Source organism: Cricetulus griseus, chromosome 2, assembly GCF_003668045.3.
Source record: "Cricetulus griseus strain 17A/GY chromosome 2, alternate assembly CriGri-PICRH-1.0, whole genome shotgun sequence".
NCBI classification, from domain to species: Eukaryota; Metazoa; Chordata; class Mammalia; order Rodentia; family Cricetidae; genus Cricetulus; species Cricetulus griseus.
Genome location: NC_048595.1, coordinates 243,179,530 through 243,192,310, shown reverse-complemented (window position 1 = coordinate 243,192,310; position 12,781 = coordinate 243,179,530). Strand labels below are relative to the sequence as shown.

Genomic DNA, 12,781 nt, shown 5'->3' with positions numbered 1-12,781 from the left:
CTTGTATTTATTTCTGAGCTCTCTAATGTCATTTACCACCCTGTTAAATAATGGACAAATGCTATGTTGCCTTGGCTAACACAGCTTCACACTGTCTTCATACTTAGCAGAACAGGACTCTTCTTCCTCTTCCTTTTTCTTCCTCCTCCTCCTAAAGTGACCTGGCTATTTTTATCCTTATTTATTTATTTATGATCTTTTAAACATTCATCAGTTTTTCAAGTTCTGCAAAAGTTATGTTGGATTTCAAGCAGGTAACAATAATCTGTATAACATCAATCTCCCCCTTCAGTAACATGGATGAGTTCCATATTTGCTTGGTCTTCTTTAATTCTCTTCCATAAACTTTGCTACATATACGTCTTGTACATATTGTACAAATGTGTCTTACACATATTTTTTTCAAAAACTGAGCCTTGACTTTGATTACTTTTTTAAAAGCTATATATTTATTGCTTTTTGACTCTGAACTTGTGCCTTTAACACTTTCATAAGAATTTTCGACCATCAGAGAAATGCAACTCAAAACAACTCTGAGATACCATCTCACATCTGTCAGAATGGCTAAAATCAAAAATACCAATGACAATCTATGCGGGAGAGGGTGTGGAGAAAAAGGAACACTCCTCCATTGCTGGTGGGAGTGCGAACTTGTAAGACCACTCTGGAAATCAGTATGGCGGTTGCTCAGAAAAATGGGAATCAGTCTACCTCAAGATCCAGCCATTCCTCTCTTGGGTATATACCCAAATAGTGCATGTTCATACAACAAGGACATATGTTCAACCATGTTCATAGCAGCATTGTTTGTAATAGCCAGAACCTGGAAGCAACCTAGATGCCCCTCAACTGAAGAATGGATAGAGAAAATGTGGTATATTTATACAATGGAGTACTACTCAGAAGAAAAAAGCAATGGAATCTTGATATTCGAAGGCAAATGGATGGAACTAGAAGAAACCATCCTGAGTGAGGTAACCCAGTCACAAAAAGACAAACATTGTATGTACTCACTGATATATAAATTTTAGACATAGAGCAAAGGATTACCAGCCTATAATCCTCTTCACCAAAGAAACTAGGAAACATGAAGGACTCTAAGGGATATGGTCCCCAGGAATGGAAGTGGCATGTACTCCTGAACTAATTGGGAGCATGAGGGTAGGGGGGAGGGAGCTGCTACAATAAGAGCAATAGAAGAGGAGAGGAGAGGAAATGGAGGGGCAGAAATATTGAGTTGGGGTAAGAATAGAGGAGAGAGAGCAGGATGAGAGATACCATATCAGAGGGAGCCACTATAGGTCCGAAAAGAGATCTGGAACCAGGGAGATCTCCAGAGACCTACAAGGATGACATGATCTGACAATCCAGGCTATGGAGGAGAGGATGACCTAAAAGCTCTTCCCCTAAAATGAGATTGATGACTTCTCTTTATGCCATCCTAGAGCCCTCATCCAGTGGCTGATGGAAGCAGAGACAGACATTCACAGATACACACTGAGCTGAAATCGGGAATTTAGTTGAAAAGAGGGAGGAATGAAGAGTGAAGGGGTCTGTACCAGGTTGGAGAAACCCACAGGAACAGTTGGCCTGAACAAGGGAGAGAACATTGACCCCAGATGCTGTCGGGGAGGCCAGTATAAGACTAATCCAGACCCCTGAACATGGATGTCAATAAGGAGGCCTCTGCACTCCAGGGAGCCTCTGGTAGTGGATTAGTATTTTTCCCTGGTACAAGAAGGGACTTTGAGAGCCCATCCCACATGAAGGGTTACACTCTAGCCCTGGACACATGGGGAAGGGCCCAGGCCCAGCACAGGAAGATTTGGTGGACTTTGCAGAGCCCCCATTGAGGGCCCTACCCTGCCTGGGGAGTGGTGGGTGGATGGGGTGGGGGTAGGCTGGGGGTGGGAGAGGAGGGATGGGGTGAGGGGAGGGAGAGGGAGAAGGGACTTACATGTGAAGCAAGCTTGTTCCCTAACTAGAACTAATAAATAAATTTTAAAAAAAGAATTTTCTGCTCCTCAGTATGGAAAGCCCATTTGATGCTGTCACGGACACACTTGGCACACATGGAGACACCATAGACCCTACTGTTGTGCTTCTTTGTCTTAGGCCATCTCATAAGGATTTTAGGTCTCACAGCACAAACCACGCAAAGTCTGCCTGGGTGCATATGGCATGAGGATGCAGGTGCTTTCCCAGCCTTCTTGGTCTAAAGGTAAACAATCCTGTGGTCAGGGGTTCAAGAGTTTTCTTAGCGGATGCACTGTAGAAAAGTCTATGACAGTATGTGGGACATTGGACCATTCCAAGTGCCTCTAAGCACCGTAGCAGGAAGAGAAAAAGGAAAGCATCTTGTGCATCTTTTAAAATTTGTTTATTCAGTTTCAGATGCATATCTTCATCACTTGTACGTTTTGTGTATGTTTGTGTGTGCACATGTGCAAGTACATGCATGTGTGCATGTACACTCATGAAGGCCACAATTTGATGTTGGTTATCTTCTACTATTGCTCTCCACCTTATCTTTTGAGATAGGGTCTCCCACTCACTCAGGACTCAACAGTTGACTGGATGGAGATCAACCTGTCTCTCTGCCTCCAACACTGGAATTGCAGACATGCATGACCATGCTCATTTGTAGGTGCCAGAGATCCAAACTCATGTTTGTACTGCAGACACATCTCCTTCTCATACAGCTTTTCACAACTGGATTCCCTATGTTTCTTATAATCATTATTTGTAGATTATACAAATTTATTTTTATTAGCTTACAAAAAAAATTGTTCATGTAATGAAAACTTCAGGTCATTTATAGATAATGTAAATGACAAGTTCTACTGAATCTATAAAGACAAACTATTCAAGATATAGAAAATTATTCATTTTCCAATTAACTTTTTGAAGCTAACATAAACTGCTAGATAGAAAACCTGACAAGAATCAACAGAATAGGAAAATTAAAGTTCAATTTTACTCAGAAACACAAATTCAAAGGTGTCAAAATTCATGAACTATCTGTAGAAAAATAAAAATTTTGTCTTTGTTGGCTTATCCCAAGGACAGAAACATGGTTTAATAGTTTGATGTTGTGAAATAATTTAAACATCACAATATCAGATTATGGAAGAACAATTATTTGATTATTTCAATAGGAACATGGTAAAATTAAAATTGATTTATATTGTTAAATAAAACCTCTTAGCAAACTAAAAGAAGAGGCAGTTTATGTAACAAGATTAAGAGCATTTATAAAAAAAAACAAATAAGGAAACACAATGAGGAAGGCTTATGAATTTAGTCTGGGCAATTTTTTAACATGACCTCAAAACCACATGCAAAAGCAGAAGCATCCAAATGAGATTATACCAAACTAAAATGCATATGTCAAGAGAGGCAATCAATAGTGTCGAAGACAGTCTACAGAAGGGAGAAAAATTTATCCATCCAATAAGTGAATCATGTTCAAAATACATAAGAAATACAATAATAAGGAAGCAAATATTCAAATTAAAACAAAGGCAAAAGATTTAAATAGGAAAAAAACTTCTTCTATAAAGACAAAGTATTACAATGTCATCCATAATATTCAATCATAGGGCTGGAATGGAATTAGCCTGGGAGCTGAATGAAGGTGGTATTCACTGCGCAGGGCAGGTTCGGGCAAATACAGGAAAGAGTTATCCTTAAGGCAAAGCTTCTAGAATAAGGAAATGACTTTGATGAAAGGTTTTCTAAACATTAGGAATAGCTTGTTCACAGAGCAGGAGTTCTGAACATTAGCTGGGCTTTCATACAATTTAGGTACCCTGGTATGTCTGAAACATGATATGAGGAAGGGCAAGGGGTTCAGACAGAAAGTGGGCAGGGTAACTGAAGGACTTTCATGTTAGTCAGGAAATGTGGACATTATGGTGTAATACAAAGAGAGAAATACAGCCAGAGGAGGATCAATGTCAGATAGCTAGGTTTCGTTTCAAAAAAATGTTTGTTCATGATGGAGAACAGACCAGAGTGACCAAGAGCTTCAGAACACAAGCCAATTGTGGGATTTATTCAGAGTCTGCAGGAGGAAACACCTGGACTACAACACATGTCGCATGTGTGCTAGGGTGTGTGGTATGAGAAGTATCAACTCCAGGTTTCTAGGTGGAGCAAGCACAGGATAGTGGTAGTGGCCAACAGAGTATCTATGCTGGGTAACCAGGTGATTTCATTGATGAGCATACCCAAAGCTTAAATATCTATCTATAGGTTAAACCCAATAGGCAACAACAGTTGCTTATTTTATATTTATGAATATCTATATTTATATTAGACACACAGAAAAGAGAGAAATTTTAAAAGGCCATCAAGTGTTGTATCACAATGACTTGCAAGGTCAGCCGTTCAAAGAGAAAGGACAACATGGATGCTGTGATCTGAGCTCAAAGGTGATAGGGATACATTTTAAAATTTCATCTCTGCAACTATGGCCCAGATTGACAATAGTAAAATGAATTTTCTCTGCAAACCATGAGAATTTGAGTGGGAATGCTAATCCTGAACTGCTGACTCTCTGCTATGAAGCATGTGCTCCTGCACACTATTCAAACACAAATTAATCTAATCTTTCACCTCCAGCACACTCCGTTTTATTTCCACAAAAGTTTCAGAGATGTAGCAAACTTAGTTTTGCATCTATATTTCTAGTATACAGCTAGCACAACGCTGGCATAAATGTCCAATGAATGCATGCCTCGTGAATGACCAGATGATGAATAAATCTTTATGAGAAGCCTGAAAACAATGTGGTATCCACTTAACAAATAAAAACTGGAATATGCTATATAAATTGGGGAGTTGGGGAAATGATCAGCTAGGAAAGTGCTGTAGCATGCATGCTTGTAAGCCCAGCATTGACATTAGCACCACCCTAGCCAAACAAACAAAACAATCAGTTCCCGGTTTAGTGAGAGACCCAGTCTCAAAAATAAGCCTGATATTAACACCTGGCTTCCACACGAGTACACACACTCACACACGAGTACCTACCTACCTACCTACCTACCTATACACACACACACACACACACACACACACACACAAAGAGGTAAAAGAGGTACTATTAGGGTGGGTTTTTTTTTCCCAGTTTTGCTTTGTTGTTTTTATTTTACTATTCCTAGTCATATGAACCGTGGAAGAAAACCCAACTTACAATCTACATGTTCTCCCTTTCACCAAACTTTCCATAACTTTCTGTACTCAGGAGAATACACAGACAAAGAAAATAAAAACTTTTACAATTTAAAAATGAAGTTAACTTCACCTTTCAAACATATGATGCCATTGTCTGCAAAACTCCCTGCTTGTTTAAAGTCATCTAGAGAATTGCTAATAAGAGTAATTAAATGTGTTGATTGGCTACTTACCAATGCCCACTGCACTTCATTTACAGGTTCACACTCTAAAGCTGCAATTTAGTCCAAAGAGACAAGTCTATGTGGCACTTCCTTCACATTTGACAGACTTCTAAGTAAATAGAGACCCAAGGGTGTCATTAACAGTTGTGTTTGGTGTCATCTTGACAGAAAACATTTCCATCTTCTAAGTCTGTGGGGAAGTAGTTGTCCTTAATGGAGATGGGAAAACATTTATCACAAAACTTCATTTGAGGAACTAAATGCTTACGGGAATTCTCAAAGTATGAAGTGAAGTCAAAGTGTACAAGTGAGAAACAAAACTTTAGCTGACGCAAAAACTGCAAATCAATGACTCCCCCCCCCTGCCTTTTCTGATGCAAAGGTTTGTAAACAAAGCTAGGGTCACCCAGGTGGGCAATCTCAGAAGTCTCCAGAAAACCACTCAGCTGACATCATGCATACCTCAGTCCTCCTTGGCTGCCATAAGAAAACCCTCAACTAAATATTCACTTATAAATAATTTCCATTTTAAAATGCATAACTAAAATGCATGCACTAAATGAAGTAAACTTGTCCTTCCAAAAGAGCATTGGCATAATGCAGGCAAGTTTTAGGAATTGTTTTGATTGTGTTTAGCTTTTGTCTTGTTCACATGCTTTACAGGGAAGTCACTGAGAGTTTTTACCATTCTTTGTGACTTTATCTGCAAACTACATTGCTTCCAGGTACTTTTCATTCCATTAGGTAATTAACAGGCTAAAGTAATAGACTGAAAAAGTTAATAAAGTTTTTAATTGAGAGATAAATTGGTCTGTCAAAAAAATCATTTAAAAAAAACTTTCTGCTGGGGCTGTACAGATGGTCATTGTTAAGAATACGCACTACTCTTCTGGAGGGCCTGAATTGGGACCCAGAACCCACACCAAGCAGCTCACCATCATCTGTGTCTCTAGTTCCAGGGAGATTTGACCCTTTGGCTTCTGTAGACACCTGTACTCAGGTACACAGACATACACATAATTAAAAATAATGAAAAGCTTTTTGCTTATTATTATCATGTTTTTATAAAAGAGAACACTGTAATCCTGAAATTTAATGGGAATGTAATCTTAGACAAAAGTTTATTCCACTGAATAATTTTTACAATATGGGAAAATCACTACATTATTTTGAGTGTGTTATTCTATATTGAAGTACAAAATGGTTTGCACAGTCCACACAATCCTCAGCCCACACGAACTGGAAATCCTGAGCTAGACTGCCAAGGACCAGAGAGTTTAGACATTTTTGATATTACAAGAAATTACTTCAAAAACTATTTTTTCTCATGCTGGTTTAGAGATATTACATTTTATTAAACTATTGTCTTCTTTCTCTGGTTTGAGCAAATGCTCATGAGAAGCTACTCTGTGGGCTTTGCAGAGAGGGTCTACCCACAGAAGGTCACAGCTAGGTCTCTCAAGTTCATTTCCAAGTATGTTGCAGACTTTACTACCCCACTGACATTTCACCCTGCTTTACATACTGAATACTTTAGAATCCTGTCTCTTCCTTCCTGTCCCTCAACTCCAAATCTCATTAGGTAGCCTATACAATGGCTCAGGACCATCTGGGTAGTTAAGGCTAGCCTTCAAGTTACATATTTCCAATTTTTACTTGCTGAGGACTAGTAGAATTCCTTCTACTCAAATAAATAGGTCTGACATGGGTGGTTACTAGAAAGATGTGTGCACATGCCCAAGGACTCGCACCACTGGTTAAAACTGCAGACTTCTGAGTGTCAGCCCAGTTATTCTAAATGATGTCACCACAGGGCTTCAAACACAGACTTAGATAGCAGGCCACAAGCCAAATCTAGTTAAGCTTCAAAATTCATGAACACAGACACCACACACCATGACATACCTCATGCATGAACACAGACACCACACACCATAATACACCTCATATGTGAACACAGACACCACACACACACACACACACACACACACACACACACACAAATGTTTTCAAAATACTTCTATAGATGCAACTGTTTGTGATGGAGACAGAGCTCAGTGTTTAAGAAAATGTACAGCTCTTGCAAAGGACCCAGATTCAGTTCCTAGCAATCATGTTGGGCAACTCAAATTTGCCTGTAATTCTAGCTGCAGGGAATCAAAATTCCTCTTTCCTCTTCTGGTACCTTACTTATGTGCACATGAACACACACACACACACACACACACACACACACACACACACAGAGAGAGAGAGAGAGAGAGAGAGAGAGAGAGAGAGAGAGAAAGTTGCATAATTTGAAAATAACCAAAATAAACACTAAAAACAACTGTTTTAGGAAAAAGCAAATCATTCTTTGTGCATCTTTTACACTTAATATTCAAGCTCTTGGTTAGCGACACTGGCACAGTTAAACAGAAAGTGTGACTTGTCAAAATCCTCAGTGGATTAGGGTGCCCAGTTTGTTCTACTTTGTAGCAAGTATGAATGACTTTGCAAAGATTAATTGTTGATTTCCAGATATAAAATCATGATGAACCCTCCTAACTCACTCCCCTCTTAAAACAAAACAGTTCTTAATCATCCATTTCCAGCAAGCGTCTTTGCTAACACATTGCTACCTGATCTGGAATGAAAATGGATATGAAGGTTTAGTAGAACATGGAAAATGAAGTTATTTTTTTAACATAAATTGACTTAAAAAGGCATATTCCTGTTATTGTAATTGTTTTTTGGAACAATTATATTCTTCTACAATAAGAGCTATTTTCACTCCATAAGTCTGGAAATACCTCACTCTTCCTTCCTCCTCTGCCGCCCCAACCTCTCCTGAGTGAGGAGACTACCAGGAGAGGCAAGACCATCCATATCTGCAGACATTGAAGTCTTGGCCCACACACACACCACTGGGTGACAAGAAGAGATAGAGAGACCCCACCTACACCCACTGGAAGAAGAGATGGGAAGAAGGCAGAATAAGAACACACTCAACAGAAAGACCAATATGACACCACCAGAATCTAGGGACTCCACACCAGCAAAATCTGAAAAGCACAACACAGAGGAAGAAACAGAGACAGACTTAAAAATCTACTTCATGAAGATGGTCAAGACCCTTTGAGAGGAAACAAGAAAATCTCTTAAAGAAATAGAAGAAATAAATAATTCTCTTAAAGAATCTAAAGAAAAGACAACCAAACAAGTGAAGGTAGCACGGGAAACAATTCAAGGCATGAAAGCTGAAATAGAAACAATAAAAAAAAACACGGGCTCTCTCTCTCTCTTCTGCAGCCGAGCAAGATGCCCAAGGGAAAGAAGGCCAAGGAGAAGAAGGTGGCCCCAACCCCGCCATCGTGAAAAAACAGGAGGCCAAGAAGGTGGTGAACCCTTTGTTTGAGAAGAGGCCTAAGAACTTCGGCATTGGGCAGGACATCCAGCCCAAACGAGATCTCACACGCTTTGTCAGATACAATACATTTGGCTTCAGCGGCAAAGGGCCATCCTCTATAAGCGACTTAAAGTTCCTCCTGCCATTAACCAGTTCACCCAGGCCCTGGACTGGCAAACAGCTACCCAGCTGCTCAAGCTTGCCCACAAGTACAGGCCAGAGACAAAGCAGGAGAAGAAGCAAAGGCTGTTGGCCCATGCTGAGAAGAAGGCTGCTGGCAAAGGGGATGTCCCAACTAAGAGGCCACCTGTTCTTCAATACAGTCACCACCTTGGTGGCGAACAAGAAGGCTCAGCTGATGGTAATTGCCCACGATGTAGACCCCATTGAGCTGGTGGTCTTCCTGCCTGCCCTGTGTCGGAAAATGAGGGTTCCCTGCTGCATTATCAAGGGAAAAGCCAGGCTAGGACGACTGATCCACAGGAAAACATGTACCACCGTTGCCTTCACACAGGTTAACTCGGAAGACAAGGTGCTCTGGCTAAGCTGGTGGAAACTATTGGGACCGATTACAACGACAGATATGATGAGATCCGACGCCACTGGGGAGGCAATGTCCTGGGTCCTAAATCTGTGGCTCAAATTGCCAAGCTAGAAAAGGCAAAGGCTAAAAAAACTCGTTACTAAACTGGGTTAAATGTACACTCACTGCTAAATTTTCTGTACATAAATACAAACTTTTCATCAAAAAAAAAAAGAAAGAAAAAGAAAACACAGAATGAGGGGGTGCTGGAAATACAAAGGCTGGATAAACGATCAGGATCTAAGGATGTGAGTATAACCAATAGAATACAAGAGATGGAAGAGAGAATCTCCGTTGTTGAAGACTCGCTAGAGGATATACAGTCATCAACCAAAGAAAATCTCAAGTCCAACAAATCTCTAACACAAAATATCCAGGAAATATGGGACACAGTAAAAAGACTGAATCTAAGAATAATAGGTATAGAAGAAGGTGAAGAAATACAACTCAAAGGTACAGAAAACATATTCAACAGAATTATAGGAGAAAACTTCCCCAACCTACAGAAGGATATGCCTATGAAAGTACAAGAAGCTTACAGAACGCCAAATAGACTGGATCACAAAAAGAACTCCCCTCGCCACATAATAATCAAAACACCAAACTTACAGAATAAAGAGAAAATATTAAGAGCGGCAAAGGAAAAAGGTCAAGTAATATATAAAGACAGACCTATTAGAATCACACCTGACTTCTCAATGGAAACTCTGAAAGCCAGAAGGTCCTGAATAGATGTCCTACAAACAATAAAGGCACATGGATGTCAACCCAGACTACTGTACCCAGCAAAGCTTTCAATCACTATAGATGGAGAAAACAAGATATTCCATGACAAATCTAGATTTAGACAATACATATCCACAAATCCAGCACTACAGAAAGTCCTAGAGGGAAAACCAGAACACAACGAAGATAATTACACTCACAAAACCATAGGTAATAGGTAATCTAACTTTACCAAACAGGAAAAGAAACAGGAGGGCAAAATCCACACACAATGACACCAACAACAATAAATCCAAAACAAACAAGAACCAACATTCAATGGACATTAATATCCTTCAGTATCAATGGTCTTAATCTGCCTATAAAAAGATACAGGTTAATAGAATGGATGGATACGAAGACAGAATCCATCCTTCTGCTGTACACAAGAAACACACCTCAACTTCAGTAACAGGCGTTACCTCAGAGTAAAGGATTGGGAAAAGATTTTCCAAACAAATGGACCCAAGAAACAAGCTAGTGTAGCAATCCTAATATCTAACAAATTAGACTTTAAACTAAAATCAATCAAAAGAGATGAAGAAAGGCATTTCATACTCATCACAGGAAAAGTCCATTAGATGAAGTCTCAATCCTGAACATCTATGCCTCAAATATGAAGGCACCCACATTTGTAAAAGAAACATCGCTAAAGCTCAAACCACACATAAAACCACACACACTTATAGTAGGAGACTTCAACACCCCTCTTTCACCACTAGACAGGACCACCAGACAGAAACTTAACAAAGAAACAAATGATCTAACAGAAGTAATGATCCATTGGGATTAACAGATATCTATAGAACATTCCACCCAAACACAAAAGAATATACCTTCTTCTCAGTGCCACATGGAACTTTCTCTAAAATTGACCACATACTTAGCAACATAGCAAACCTCAACAGATACAAAAAAATTGAAATAACTCCCTGTATCTTATCAGACCATCACACTTTAAGATTAGAATTCAACAGCAATACATATTGCAGAAAACCTACAAACTCATGGAAATTGAATAACACCCATTTGCACCATTTCTGGGTTGAGGAAGAAATAAAAAGTAAAATTAAAGACTTCCTAGAATTTAATGAGAATATAGACACAACATTCCCAAACTTATGGGACACTCTGAAAGCAGTGCTAAGAAGAAAGTTCATAGCACTAAGTGGCCACATGAAGAAACTGAAGAAGAGTCACACTAGAGAATTGACAGAACAACTGAAAGTTTTAGGACAAAAAGAAGCAAACTCACCACGGAGGAGTAGAAATAATCAAACTGAGGGCTGAAATTAATAAAGTAGAAACGAGGAAAACATTACAAAGAATCAATGAAACAAAGTGTTGGTTCTTTGAGAAGATCAACAAGATAGACAAACCTCTAGCGAAACTAACCAAAAGGCAGAGAGAGAGCATGCTAATTAACAAAATCAGAAACCAAAAGAGAAATATAACAATGGACACTGAGGAAATCCAGAGAATCATCAGGTCATACTTTGAAAACCTGTACTCCACAAAATTGAAAATCTAAAGGAAATGGACAATTTTCTGGATACATATCACTTACCAAAATTAAACCAAGAACAGATAAGCAGTTTAAATCAACCTATAACCCCTAATGAAATAGAAGCAGTCATCAAAAGCCTCCCAACCAAAAAAAGCCCAGGGCCAGATGGCTTCACTGCAGAATTCTACCAGAAATTCAAACAAGAGCTAATACCAGTACTCCTCAAAGTGTTCCACCCAATAGAAGCAGAAGGGACATTGCCAAACTCTTTTTTACAAGGCTACAATCACTTTGATACCCAAGTCACATGAAGATACAACTAAAAAAGAGAACTACAGACCACTATCCCTCATGAACATCGATGCAAAAATACTCAACAAAATATTGGTGAATCGAATCCAAGAACACATCAGAAAAATCATCCACTATGATCAAGTAGGCTTCATCCCAGAGATGCAAGGATGGTTCAACATACAAAAATCCATCAATGTAATCCACCATATAAACAAACTGAAAAAGAAAAACCACATGATCATCTCACTAGATGCTGAAAAAGCCTTTGACAAAATCCAACATTCCTTCATGATAAAGATCTTGGAGAGAACAGGAATAACAGGAACATATCTAAACATGATAAAAGCAATATACACCGAATCAACAGCCAGCATCAAACTAAATGGAGAGAAACTCAAAGCGTTTCCTCTAAAATCAGGAACAAAACAAGGCTGTCCACTCTCTCCATATCTCTTCAATATTGTACTTAAAGCTCTAGCTAGAGCAATAACACAAGAAAAGGAGATCAAAGGGATAAAAATTGGAAAGGAAGAAGTCAAACTTTCACTATTTGCAGATGACATGATAGTCTACATAAGTGACCTGAAAAACTCTGCCAGGGAACTCCTACAGCTGATAAACACCTTCAGCAACGTAGCAGGATACAAAATTAACTCAAAACAAATCAGTATCCCTACTATATATGTATGATAAATGCAATGAGAAAGAAATCAGAGAAATATCACCCTCACAATATCTATAAGCAACATAAAATATCTGGGGGTAACACTAACCAAAAAAGTGAAAGACCTGTACAGTAAAACTTTGAGTCTTTAAAGAAAGAAATTAAAGAAGATACC

General features: G+C 39.1%; 2 pseudogenes; one reads left to right on the top strand and one right to left on the bottom strand.

The window, feature by feature from the left end:
• Positions 1 to 441: 441 nt before the first annotated feature.
• On the bottom strand, positions 442 to 2,310 carry LOC107979285 (annotated as a pseudogene).
• Positions 2,311 to 8,700: 6,390 nt separating this feature from the next.
• LOC113834360 lies at positions 8,701 to 9,480 on the top strand (annotated as a pseudogene).
• Positions 9,481 to 12,781: the final 3,301 nt, after the last annotated feature.